The 13,437-nt window shown below is 45.0% G+C and overlaps 1 long non-coding RNA gene across 1 annotated transcript; it reads right to left on the bottom strand.

Moving 5' to 3' along the window:
* Positions 1 to 355: 355 nt before the first annotated feature.
* Positions 356 to 11,325, bottom strand: LOC135575555 (uncharacterized). Its single transcript, XR_010466526.1, has 3 exons — positions 7,055 to 11,325; positions 6,566 to 6,723; positions 356 to 3,475 (listed from the first exon to the last, which is right to left on the bottom strand). It is a non-coding gene; the product is annotated as an uncharacterized LOC135575555 (long non-coding RNA).
* Between the last annotated feature and the right edge of the window lie 2,112 nt (positions 11,326 to 13,437).

Here is a 13,437-nt window from a genome sequence, read left to right as displayed (position 1 = left end):
CAGGTTTAATCAGTCAGCCCGCAGACCTGACCTCCATTCTCCAGCCTTCACTGCAAAGAAATATACAGAGGGCGCCTTAAAAAATAATTAAAGGCAGACCACACAAGGGATCTACACAGCACTGCCATCTATTAATGGAAATGATGGACGCTCCATATTAACCTTGCCGCAGTTGCAGCCCTACAAACAGGGAAAGAAGCAGCTGTGTGAGTGATTCAGTGAGGTTACCTCTTGGAAATAGGATTAATAATTCACTTGTCTGTGTGAACAAATCCCTTCCTCCCTCCCTCCCAGGCTGAAGGGCTGGACTAATTTAATATTGCAAGGTTCAGATAGCCATATGCTCCTCCAGACAAAGCTGAAGCAGAAAACCTAGAATCACAGAATCATTTCAGCTGGAAGAGACCCTCAGGATCATTGAGTCCAACCATAACCTAAACTAATTCTAGCACTAACCTGGGGGTTAGCAACCTCCCTTCCCTGGGCTTTGTGCAACAACCTGGTGCTGCCCAACCTTTCCTGTGGGATGGTAGAAACCAGAGCTGTCTGTAGCCCTAGGGATCTGCAGCCTAGTGATACCCCCTGGAGCTGGGACTCATCAAATGCCAGGAGCAGAAGATCAATATCTCAGCCTTGACAATGTCAGACCCAGTAGCTGGTACTTGTACGGGGAGTTCTTGCTTTTCTTGTTGACCAGAGTTTGAGAAGAAAAAAGCTGAGTCATTTACTATAAACAGATCAAACAGTTTCACCTTTCACCACCTATAAATTGTCTATGAACAGATCACCAAACTCTCAGATTAGTTTGTTATTCACAAGTATTTAAACATTTTCTCCAATCCACCTCGCACTCCCCACGGAAGGTACAACTGCTGGTGCTGGGACATGGCAAACCCGGCACAGTTGGTGGCATGTCAGCCACATCAGGCTCCACTGGAACATCCTGAGGTCTATCTGGCTGAAAAGCTCCCCAGCGCTGAGCAATCCTAATAACTACACAGCCATGCAGTTAAAGTGGAGGACTAGGGGAAAAACAAGAGACTGCAAATACTCTTAACAGAGTGGTTTCACTGGAGTTTGGTCATTGCAGGAAAGGAAAATCACTTTCCAGTTTCACCTTTGTGGCTGATTAGTCAAAATTAAGTTTTTCAGAACCAAGAGCCCGTTCTGCCATTTGTTACCAACCCTTTGTTCAAGGCGACTTGGGAACTCGCAGGACTCCGGGAAGGGAGCAGGCAGCGGTATTTCTCACTGCCGCCGTTATCGCCGTTGATTTACCTCCATGGCAGCCATCCCATTTCTCACACACGCATTTCAGGGCCTGCTTTATTTAACCTTGTAGCCACAAGGCCACTGCCCAGCTCTGCTCCACTGACAAACGGCTGCAGGGTCCTGCTTGGCTTTATCAAGCTGAATACACACACAGCCCCGGGCAGAGCCCCCCGTGGCTATGGGCATTTTCTGATGGTGGGGGCACTAAAGGGCCAGGTCTTCTGTGATTCAGCAGAGATCCTGCATGCTGCAAACCTACCAAAAGCATGTCCAAGGCAATTCACCAAAAACTGCAAAATATCACTTGTGTTCTTGCAAAGTTACTTGGTGTTTTATGATACCCCCTTGTTTCTTAACTGGCACTGTTAACCGACTCAGGTCGCTGAGCTGAGAATTGCTGATGGGAGAGAGGGGAAGGGAGAGCAGAGGGGTCAGGAGGTGTGGAAGGAACCAAGAGCCTTTGAGAAATACCCCAAATCTGTCAGGGAGAAGGAGTGATGGATTACAAGATTGCAATGCTTTTTTTTTTAAGTATTTGTACTTCATTGTAGAATCATAGAATCATTTCAGCTGGAAGAGACCCTCAGAATCATTGAGTCCAACCATAACCTAACCTAACTCTAGCACTAAACCATGTCCCTAAGAACCTCGTCTAAACACCTTTTACACCCCTTAAGGGATGGTGACTCCACCACTGCCCTGGGCAGCCTGTTCCAATGCCTGACAACCGTTTCCATGAAGAATTTTTTCCTAATATCCAATCTAAGCCTCCTCTGGCACAACTTGAGGCCACCACCCTTTTTTTAATGGCAACCTGTAAAGTGTTAAATTTCCCTCATTTGCCTACCAACACAGTCTAACTTGGAGTTATTCACTAACAACCACTTAATATGCTGCAGAGCTTTCGTATCTTTTTCACTTCTGGAGTAGTCATTTGACAACATGAGAAGGGGGATCTGAGCACAGCCGAGACTGAGAAATCCTGTTGTCCATGTTAAGAGTGGGTGGCAGAATCAGGGAATCTGGAAAGATTCAAAAGCAGCTGGTAATTACCCGAGAACAGGTATATTTGAAGCAGACAAGCCTCGCATGAATCCACGCAAATACATTTTCTCCCCATACTCGCTGCAGTTCTCATGCTCCTTGCTGGGTTTACCCGCACGCACAGAGACTGAGGGCACAGGGTTACTCGAAGCACAGATCTGGGGGTTTAACTCTGAAGATGAAGAACAGTGTGGCTTTAACTGGGAAGAGCTTAACATGATTGGAAACAGTAAATGTTATGTCTTTCCAGCAGTATTGTAACCATCACTTTGAATACATAGCTGTGATACCAGCTGTGAGTGCCTGTGCTGGATTAAATTGCTTTTTTTCCTCCTGGTGTTCTTCATCAGCTACCCAACCAACATATGAAGCAGAGGAATTCACCATATGACAGGGGAAATCAAGTATCGTATTTGCTCCAGTTTTTCTAAGAGATGAACTGCTACCAAAGAGAAACAACAACAACAGATTACACTATACAAAGGTAAAAAGGGGCAATCTACCTAAAATCCTGGCTGAACCCAAAGACAGGGAAAAACCCACATGTGCTGTTTTCCCTAAGGAGCCCCAAGTCTGATACGTTTTGAGAAATACCACCACCAGTTTGGAAACATAGGGACCAACATGTGGATCCAAACCCAGAGGTGTGGTGACAGCTGGATTTACAGCTGCTTGCTGCACTTCTCTGCTGGGGCCTTTCTACCTGCAGCTTTTCAGCTCCTGCTGCAGCTCCTTTGGCTCCTTTATAGCTTCTCTCTGCCTCCCTGGGTCTTCCTTCTTCCACTTCCACACTTTTATACATTGTTGTCTATAGGTAGGTCTTCACGCTCTGCCCTATAGCCAGATTTCACCAATAATCAGCACCAACTCTGTTTATAAACCTAAGACAGTAACAGACTAAATTTCAGACAGGCTACACAGCACAAATAAGTCTGGTAAAATCCATCCTCTTTCCGCAGCACATCAAGCAGTCAGGGGGAGAGCAGATGACTTTTCCCAGCAGTTCCTCAGCATCAGACGCAAGTTTTCTCTTCCCGTTCCTTCCTGAGCTCTGCGGGTTTGAATGACATAGGGAGTAAAGACAGAAACCTGAATGTCTCTGTTTATACAGTAAAGCAAATGTCAAAGCAGCAGAGGAAATTTTCACAGCTGATGGACCCTGAGGACAGAAATACAGAAAGAAAACACCAAATGATGAGTTTATTTTTTCTAGCCACCAGCTTTCCCAGGCAGACCTGACCGAGGAATCCTCGCCTATAACTCCTAGATGAATCTGAGACAAATGCAGCAGACTTCTGAAAACTCTTTACCTATTTTTGCCCAATTTCTGCTTACAGATCAATCTTGCATTGAACTACGAGTGTTGTGGACTTGGGAACCTACTTTCCACAGCCAATTATCAGAAGGAAACTATCTTTCACCTTACTTCAAAAGAAAGAGGAGAAATTACATTGCAATCCATTGAAGAATCGCTGTTCAGCAAACAGTTCAATTCAGAGTGCCAGCTTCCCTGTCGCTTTGCAATATAGACTGTGAGAAACTGTCATTCTCATACCATTCACTTTGCACAGTTTCACTGGACAGAGCTCTTCACTCTATTGAATTTGGCTCAGGAGTTACCATATGAAAGTATAAGATAGTGGCTTAAAAGGGAACTTGAAAACTGCCAGCATGTTATTCATTTGTTTAGATAAAAATACTAATGACTTTTTTTTTCCCAGAAAGCCTGATAGGTACATTTAAAGGAGAGAGGTGAAAAAACAGAAGAACTTATCCCCTCATTGACACTAGTAGGAAAACAACAAGTAAAAATGCCTGAAGCTCCTCAGCACCAACTCTTTCAGAAAGAACATTGAACATGACAAACACTGCAGTGATGCCACAAGAAGGATCTCACAGACGTGGTATTTGTAATTTCAGTTGTGGTGTGAGCACTGCTTATGAAGACTTCCACAAATACATGACAGAGCTTTAACTTGGACCTTTCATTTTCACTTAGAAATAGTATTAATAATAAAAATAATGATTGTTCTCTCTCCGTCTGCTCCCAGGTACCTTTCAAGACAGTCCATTATTTTTAATAAGCAAACAGTACATTGTGTTACAAGAAGTTCTGAATGAAGCCCCATTCAAAATGGCAAACGAATATGAGCACCGTCTTCTGCAATAATTAGCAGGAAATGTTTGCAACAGCTGCCCTGATTTCTAGCATTTTTAACAGCAAGAGTAACCTTTACAGCACAGGGTTGAATTTCTGGAGGCAGAAAGAGCGACTTTGTTCGATAACGTTATTTTAGAGCTACTCATCTGGTGGAAACAAAGAACCGAGTCAGAAATGGTGGGACTCCCTCTGCCTGAGGTTGCAATGAATGCAAAGCCTCATCCTCCCCCAGTACTAGAACCCTCTCCAAACACCGACAAAGGTAAAGCTCTTTCCCCCATGGCCATCTACATTTTCTTCTGCCCTCTGGGACATGAGCATGGCTTTCCAAAACAGGGAAGAACACAAGAGCATGGCGATGTAAGGAAAGCAAAACGTGGAACTGCCACAAAAGAATAACCAAGAAAGAAAAAGAGACAAACAGTGACATTCACCATGGGGAATGGCCAGTGCAGCCTTGAGGGAGTTGTGACATATTGCCTGGGTAGACAACCCTTGGGGAGGACCCATTTAGGGCCTGATTCTTATAGAAAACACTGTTGACAAAAAAAAATAATGATTTGGTTTTATATCATGCTTTTCCTACCCAAGCTATGGCAAAGTACCTTGAGAAATGAGATGCATTGTAATTTATGCCTGCTGGCAAGCAAGGGAGGTTTTATAGGCACAGCAGTACTTTGCAGCCTGCCTTTGACAGCAGAAATACTTCTGCCAAGCAGGAGGACACTGGATATTAAAGATAGGAGCAAGGTAATTTGTTCTACTGCCTCTTCCAAGGATGCTTCTCACAACCTGTCTTCTCTTCCCCTAGGACTAATGCAGCATCAGTAGTTAAAGTAAATGCACCAGTCCCACCCTGGGACCAACACAGCCACCTAGAATGTCCTGAGTTGGAAGGGACCCACAAAGATCATCGAGTCCAACTCCTGTCCCTGCACAGGACACCCCACAGTTCACACCATGTGTCTGAGGACGTTGTCCAGTCTCTTCAACCACCTGCCATTTAAAGTGATGGTAGAGTCAATGTGTCCCATCTAGGTCCTGTCCAAAGTGTTGAGGCCAAGTGACCCCAGGGCAAACATGCTTAATACATGAGAGCATCCAGCATCACCTAAGGGAGCAGAGCAAGTTGCTTTTATGCCTGGATGGTTCTACTTGAAGTGACTGTAGAATCATTTCCATGAATAATCACCTAGTTTTTCACGGGTGGGATGGCTGCAGCCAGAATCACTTGTCTGCGTTTGTGGGGAGAAGCTGCACATTCCCAGTGGGGATGTTTTTCTAGCGTGTGTTGGCTCCTCCAGCAGCAGACCTGCGTGACCCCGAGCTAACCCGCAATCCCAAATAACTGCGCTGGAAGCAAATCTGTCCGCAAACTCAGGCTGAGCTTGTGAAGCGAAGATACGTATGAATAAAACAAGCCGGTTAGTTATCTTGCATTAAACCCGTGGTGATTTCAGCAGAGCTTGACTTGATATGGACTTTCATCAAACCCAAAGTTCAGGGCAAATATGGCAGAAATATGTGTGAGAAAACCTGCAAGTCAAAATGATTGGCTTTGTCTCAGCTGAGGAGAAATACACAGGCTGCACTCTGCAGAGGAGTGGATGTAAATTATTGTAAGAAAAACCTAGCAGCTTGTTTACACTGTGTGTTACCTAAATTATGTCAATATTTCTTTCATTTTTTTTTGTCAAGCCCTCCTTCAAGTGCAAACAAATCCCCTTCTCCACTCCTCAGCTTTTAGAAAAATCAAGCAACCACGCATCCTCTTAAAGTGCCAGTCGATCACGTTTCATAGTGGAAGTAGAAAAACATCTCTTTTTTTTTGTTACTGAGATGCACGCAAACTGAAAAGCCCGCAGCATCAGACCATCATTAGTATTTCATCAGAAACAACAGGTTGGCCTTCACTCATCACTAATGACAACTTCTCTGCTGCGCAGTCTGACTCTGCAGGCTATCGCAGGGGAGTTGCGCAGCCTGACATGCACAGGGGTTAATTAATACTGGCTGTGATGCCTGATTAAATTTCTCCTAGACAATCACTGTACCCAACATGTCCAGGGCCATTTTTTATGTACTTACCTGAAAGGGAACAAAATGACAATGGATACCCTGTTCTGCTTCAGTACGGCAAAGTAAATAATGAAGTGAGCTGGGTATTGCTAGACAGTCAGGAGGTGCAGCAATAACTCTTCCCAGCAGCCAGAAAGTTCTGGAGGTATATTGTTTTCTTGAGCTATCTGAAATAAATCCAGGGGGTAATTACAGAACAGAGGAACAAGACATAAATCCTCTTTAATTGACAACAACAAGAAAAAAGAAATACAATAGAGTTTCATCCCTCCTCCTGCATTACCCATGTTGCTCTTAATGTCTTTGGGACATACCTAGAAACCTCAACATGGACAAAGAATCTGCCTCAATGTAAAGCTGTCATGGGAAAGCATCCATCTCAATCCTTGGTAATGGGTTTACAAGGAAAAGCAACAGAGCAGAAAACTGGTATCAGCCTGGATTATCTCACTCCAGGACTTCTGACCCCACAGAAGCGGATTCGCATTCATTACTCACAATCACAGCTTTCAGTTTCCACAGCACAGGCACCAAGTGGGACATGCTGGTGGCTCGAGCCGCTGGCCAGGGCAGGAGGAGACCTGCAGCTCTTGTCCTTGTCCTCACCAACCTGCTGCACTTCTCACTCCACATCGCCATGGTCCACACTCCCAGGTTTTCCAGACAGGGAAACAGTTCTAGGGCCTGAAAAGATGGCTATAGAAATATGTGCAATTTTGCTGTCCAGTAATCAGCATTTGAAGGCAAACTCCTTGCAAAAAGCTGTATCCCTTCATCAGTCATTTTACAGATAATTCAGTGCTGGAAGGAGTAGCATATCCTGGGAGCAGCCAGCTCTATTTTTGCTCTTATCATCAACTTCTACATACTCACATTTAGGGAAAAAAAAAAAAATGAATGAATGAATGAGAGGGGCTGCAAATGCCATTAACGGCCTGAGAGGTCTGAAGGCAGGCTCAGTATCCTACAACAGCCACAGCATCTGCTCCCTGGCACTGACACTGGAAAGACGGCGCTGAGTGCTCACCCACTGCTCCTGGTACGCGAGGGAGAAGAGGGAAGCTCCGAGTTGAGGACGCAAAGACAAAATATCTCTCTGCATGAGCCTCCCTGCTGCTCTGGCTGCCAGTTGTTCCCGCAGAGCATCCTCGCCTCGTTTGAGAAGCCCATGATGAATGATGGCGGGGACTGAGTCCATGAGCCCCAGCGCCAGTACAAGATGTCTGCATCCCGTGCTACAGAAGTTGCTCTCAGTAAGTGGGCTGTAGCCTTGGAGCTGAAGGAAATGGGATTGCATTTATTAAGCCAGTGTAATCCACTAAGACTGATTTAACAAGCTGGGAGAGTTGGGGTGTTCAACCTGGAGAAGAGAAGCTCTGGGGAGACCTTATTGTGACCTTTTTGTACTTAAAAGGGGACAACAAGAAAGATGGGGACAGACTTTTTAGCAGGGCCTGTTACAACAGGACAAGAGGTGATATTTTAAACTAAAAGAGGAGTGATTCAGGCTGGACATGAGGAAGAAATTGTTGCCCCTGAGGGTGGTGAGAGCCTGGCCCAGGTTGGCCAGAGAGGTGGTGGATGAACCATCCCTGGAGACATCCCAGGCCAGGCTGGACGGGGCTCTGAGCACCCTGAGCTGGTGAAGATGTCCCTGCTCATGGCAGGGGGGACTGGGGGAGCTGTGAAAGTCCCTTCCAATCTAAACTGTTCTATGATTCTATAATTCTGTGGCACTAACCTGGCACGGAAAAGCAGCAAGATTGCACCCAGCCTCCTCCAACAGCACCCAGGATTGGGTTTGTCTCCCTTTCCACCTGAGGGAGCAGCATCAGTCCAGCTTGAAGGCAGAGACACACAGCAAGGTCACAGGATACGGTGCTGAGTTTTGTTTTTGCTGGTGATGACGGTTCTATAAGGTTTCTTCACACACCCACTGCTGAGGCATCTTTAAGCAAATCACCACTGTAGTGCACAGAGCAGCGTTCAGCTGAAATGTCCACGTATCTGTCACGATCTGTATCTGATCCTTTTGCTCACCGCTATTTGTCCTAGGGATAGCTCTGCTAGCTATGATAACCTCCTGTCCTGTCCTGCTGTCCAGATGGACAACACAGAAGGGACAGGGTGAGGAGGGGACCTCACCGCCCTCCTGCATGCAGGGAGCAGATGCTCCCCACTCCCAGCTCCCTGTCCTGCTTCTCCCATCTGACCTAAGAAGGTTGGTCAGACACAAAACACAGGAATGCATGTGCCCATTACTCCCGTACAGGCAACATTTGCTCATACAAAAAGCAAAAAATGTCCTTAAAATACATCACTATAGGAGCTGAGAGAAGACTTAAAATTCTGCTGATACCAGCACTGACCTTTAACCACAGGGACTCCATAGAGCCCTCTGCTCAACCTGCAGTGCACCAGTCCATGGAAACCATCCAAGTTAAAATGACAGTCTAGTACTAGACTCACACAAACATGTTTTATACCAGCCTGGCCCCAAAGACCATTTGTTAGAGAAGAAACTTCATCGTTTCAGTTATACTTCCCTGAATGTTACAGAGGTTTTCAGCCAGGGATCCAGCAGCGTGTTGGAGCCACGCACCATGGCTCACAGCCTTTGGTTACAGACGGGCACACTGAGGCAAGAGAGGCAGAAAGTTATTTGATTATGTCCGCACAAATCATTTGAGAACAGAACATGGTTTTCTGCTTAGCCCTATGGAGTGCATGAGCCCTGGGATTGTTCCTCTTCATCAGGCCACTTTATATCTGTTTTATACAGAGCGATACTGAAGGCATGGACCACAAAACTGATCGGTGGAAGGAATTAGTGATCAGTGAATAAAGGTCTGAATATTACCGTCTGAGTCTTCAAGTCTATGCCTGGCAGTCACAAGCAATCATGTATTCAATCTTTTAAGTTCAGGAAGATAAACTAAGCATCCACTCTGCCACTAAACCCTAAACTCACTGCTGTAACTTCTCCTAATGCTTTTAGCACAAAAAGCCAAAAGTCTCAGGAAGGTGCCATGGACCTCAAAGAGGGAGAGCCAGGGACCAAGGGCAGGACCAGTGCTGGAGCTCCTGTGGGCAGCATTGGAGAGAGTCACCCCACGTCACACAACAAAAAGCTACAAAGAAAGGACATTTAGATACCTGCTGTGCTCACCATCCTGACACCTGAGCGCATCAGAATAAAATTTTGTCTCCTCTAATGCTACTTACACAGTGTTCCAGTGACTGGATAACTGCTGTCTGCACTATGCAAGAGTGAAAAGACAGTTCAGCTTCTTCCGATGTCAACTTGTGAGGGGCCAAAGGGCACCTCACTGCAGTCCCAGTCCTGTGTGCTATTTTGCTGTGTCAACCCTGCTGCAATCCAGCCTTTTTTTTCCCTGCAGCACAGCCCCCTGTAGCTGCCGAGCAGAATGTCACCGCGCACGGCCATGTCACACAGCTTGTGACTCTCTCTGCCTTCGTCTCTGTGTCCCAGCTGGCAGAGAAAGGCCCTTTCCCTCAGAGAGATAACCCCAGCATCAGTAAATCACTGTCCCCATTGATACCCTGCAGACACGTGAGCGGACTTCTTTCTCCAGGGCTGAACAGCTGCCCCCTGTTTTTGTCACTCTACTGTAGAATATTAACTTGTGGTGCTTCGGAAGAATAGAAACCAAATAACAGAAGGAAAACATCTGAATTATGAATTAGAGTGTGCCTCCCTTTCTCTACTACACTTCTTTTTGTTAGTTTGATCACTAGATTTGAAACTATAAAGTAAAAGGAAAGTTTTGCATTTTTTTCACTGAAATGATGCGCCTTAGTGCTTCATGGAACAGGAACGAGAGCCCCAGCAAAGGCCTTAGAGCAAACCAGGCTGCTTCTCCCCCTCCCTGTTTCTCCTTTACACAGTGATGCAGTGATACCAGACTCCTGTTGCTGATCAGTGGCAACACCGGTTCTCTCTCCTGCCCTTCCTATGAGGGCCCCAGTTCACTGCATGTCAAGTGGATCCATTCTGGATTTGGGGAGGCTGGGGGGATGGGGATGTTGCTTCTTTTTCTTCACATTTATATTTCATCAGTCACAAGATTAAAAAGAGGATCAAGTTCCCAGTGCAGCCGCAGTCCATCGTGCAGCGCCCCAAGGATGGATCTTCCTGCCTGTGAACACTGGAAGGAAATGTCATCCATTGCACTCAACTTAGGATCAGATCTGGGACAGGACAGGCCTTGGGATTTTCATTCCAAAGCATTTCCAGCTTAAAACCATTCCCTCTCGCCCTCATTTTTCTTTAAATGTATATATATATTGCTGTATCCAGACTGCACCAATGTAGTTCTTTCTTCTTTTGTGACCAAATGCAAGTTTAATCTTCTGCTGATTCTTGTAGCATTCTCTTTCCCTCTCACTTTAATCTCTCCTCCTCTTTCCTTTCATCTCAGCTTTATTCCCCTTTCTGTTCCCTTTTCACTGTACTTTATTTATGCATTGTATGTGCCTTCCTTGGTGAGTGTCTAGTTCTGAAAGCAAACTCCTGATGCTGTGTACTCTGGGAAGTTATTCTGTATTCTTTTGGCAACATCAATGCTTTTAAAGAGGCAGCTTCGTTTTCATTAAAGCAATTTGCATTGCATTACCACATTTGCATTCAAATGCACTTATCTTGATCCTGAAACACAGGTGTATTTTGGAGCAGATTAACAGTATGTTTGTAAGTAGTTTAAAATACAGCAATCACAAAAATTCCACCAGCTTTGGGAAATAATCTGGCTGGCTTTCCCTGCCTGGGCTCTGCACTACTCTGTGCAACAGGGGTCCCAAACTGTTTGAGCTAATGGAACAAGCCATTTAGAAGAGCTGTCACAGTGGTGGATCGTATGGTTTCCAGTGAATTAAGCAGAGTCACTTAAATTTGATTATCCTTCTCTCAGTTAGTGCACCTAAAAAGAGCTGGAAAAAAGTTAATCAGCATCCAAATGCTTCCATTAAACCATTTGGTGAATCCAGCTTTCAAAAATGGTTGATACAATTTAAACTTTTATTACTGCTTCTATACATCCTTCTTCCATTCCTAGGATATCCAGCATGGAGCTTACAATGTCTGGTACCTGTTTTGGGTATTCATATTTATGTGCAACAAGCAAAGTCTTTGAAAAGAAGAGCAGCAGCAACAAAGGATAGCAAGGCAGATTTTCTAGATATTGTCTGATTTTGTACAAGCAAAAAGAGACAATTACACCTAAATTTAAATCTATCCTCAGTGCCCCAGTAATTCCTTTTGAGCATCCTCTGGAAATGCATCTCTGCCTAAGTCCTGGACACACAAATTTAAACAAACGGCAGGTTTGGGGCATCCCAAAAGACAAGGCAGCACAATCAATGTTATTCCCTGTGCAGGGCCCTCGAAGTTTAACACAAGGAGCTTCTAAGCACAAACTGGTGGGTTTGCATGATGCCTGTCTCGGCTTAACGGGACCCCAGCCTGGCTGGAGGTCTCAGACAGCGTGACTGGTTTTTGCTGTTTAACATCATCTCTCAAACTGGCTACAGTCAATACATTGTTTTGCTGATGAGTGGAAAGGTGACAGCTCGTTGTTGCTCAGGTCCCCTCTGCTGTGCCGTGTGTTAGAGACACAGGGACACGAGCAAATGGTTGGGGTGAACACACACACACGTGCCCACTGGACAGTACTATGGGGCAAAAGAGAAGAAGGAAAAGCAGAAAGTTGGAGCATAACCAATTTCAAAATGAGATGGATGGTGCTCTCTGTTTGTGCAAGATGCGAGGAAAAAATATCAAAGATTAATTTGCAAAGGCCCAGCAGGAACTATGCATGCTAGGGATTGTAGAGGAAATAAAGTACATAAAAATACAGTTTTACTGTGATATGAGAAAGCCAATAAATCAAAGCACATTAGCAAATATCAGATGTATGAATAAATCGGCAGAGCCATTATGTTATAACGATTTCATGTAGCTGAATGCAGATTGAGCAAAGTTCATTTCTGCAAAGGATTTGCTGGTCACCAAGTTTAAGTCACGTAAGTTTTCCTGAGGAAAAAAAAACCAGCTTTCATCCCTTATCCCATTGACTAAAAATGTGATTGTTTACATGCAACCGCATAAACCTAGGTAAGAAACTATATAAACCTAGGTAAGAAATCCTCTCACAGAGTCACCTGCCTAGGCCAGCAGGCAGCAACACAGGCACACGCAGGGTCTGCACCATCAGAGACACGCAAGAACATCTCCAGCGTTATTCGTGAGCTATTGGGATACACGAATAAGTGAGGACGTGAAGCTAATGACAGAGACAGCATGTCTGAAGCTCATCTCCCTCCCTAATATAAAGAGCAACATCCAGGTGCCACAACAAGGTGGTGCAACCACAGTGCCCACACCTTTTCCCTGGAGGAAGCGGGTACAGGGCAGTGCTTGCACCTCCTGGAGACAGTGCAGAAACACGATGCTCTTAACCATGGCTGAACGAGGCAAAACTATCTTTTGTTCAATTTTCTGATGGAAACTCAACTGTTTAAAGTATAGTGGCATCCATGTGGAGCAGCAGGGTTTTACAGAACCTTTTTTCTACAAGCAGAAATACTACAGAGACAACACAAAATAAAGCACTCTGAAGTCTCTGTCCTGTCCTTCCATATCATCATTTACATAAGGTTGATTTGTTTTCTTTTTCTGAAACTGCTGACCCTCTTCTTCTGGGAGTTCTTTTAATTACACTTATAATATTTCAGGAGGAGCATTATCATTCCTATAGTACAAAATTACTTGATCAAAAAGAATTGTTTTAATTCTCCATAGGCTACAGCAATAAAGAGGAGATGTCTCATCCATGGCCTCTTCAACCTGGAGGCGAGACAGA

Source organism: Columba livia, chromosome 16 (genome assembly GCF_036013475.1).
Source record: "Columba livia isolate bColLiv1 breed racing homer chromosome 16, bColLiv1.pat.W.v2, whole genome shotgun sequence".
Taxonomy (NCBI): domain Eukaryota; kingdom Metazoa; phylum Chordata; class Aves; order Columbiformes; family Columbidae; genus Columba; species Columba livia.
Note: the sequence above shows the minus strand (reverse complement) of the source record. Positions and strands in the feature narration are given on the sequence as shown.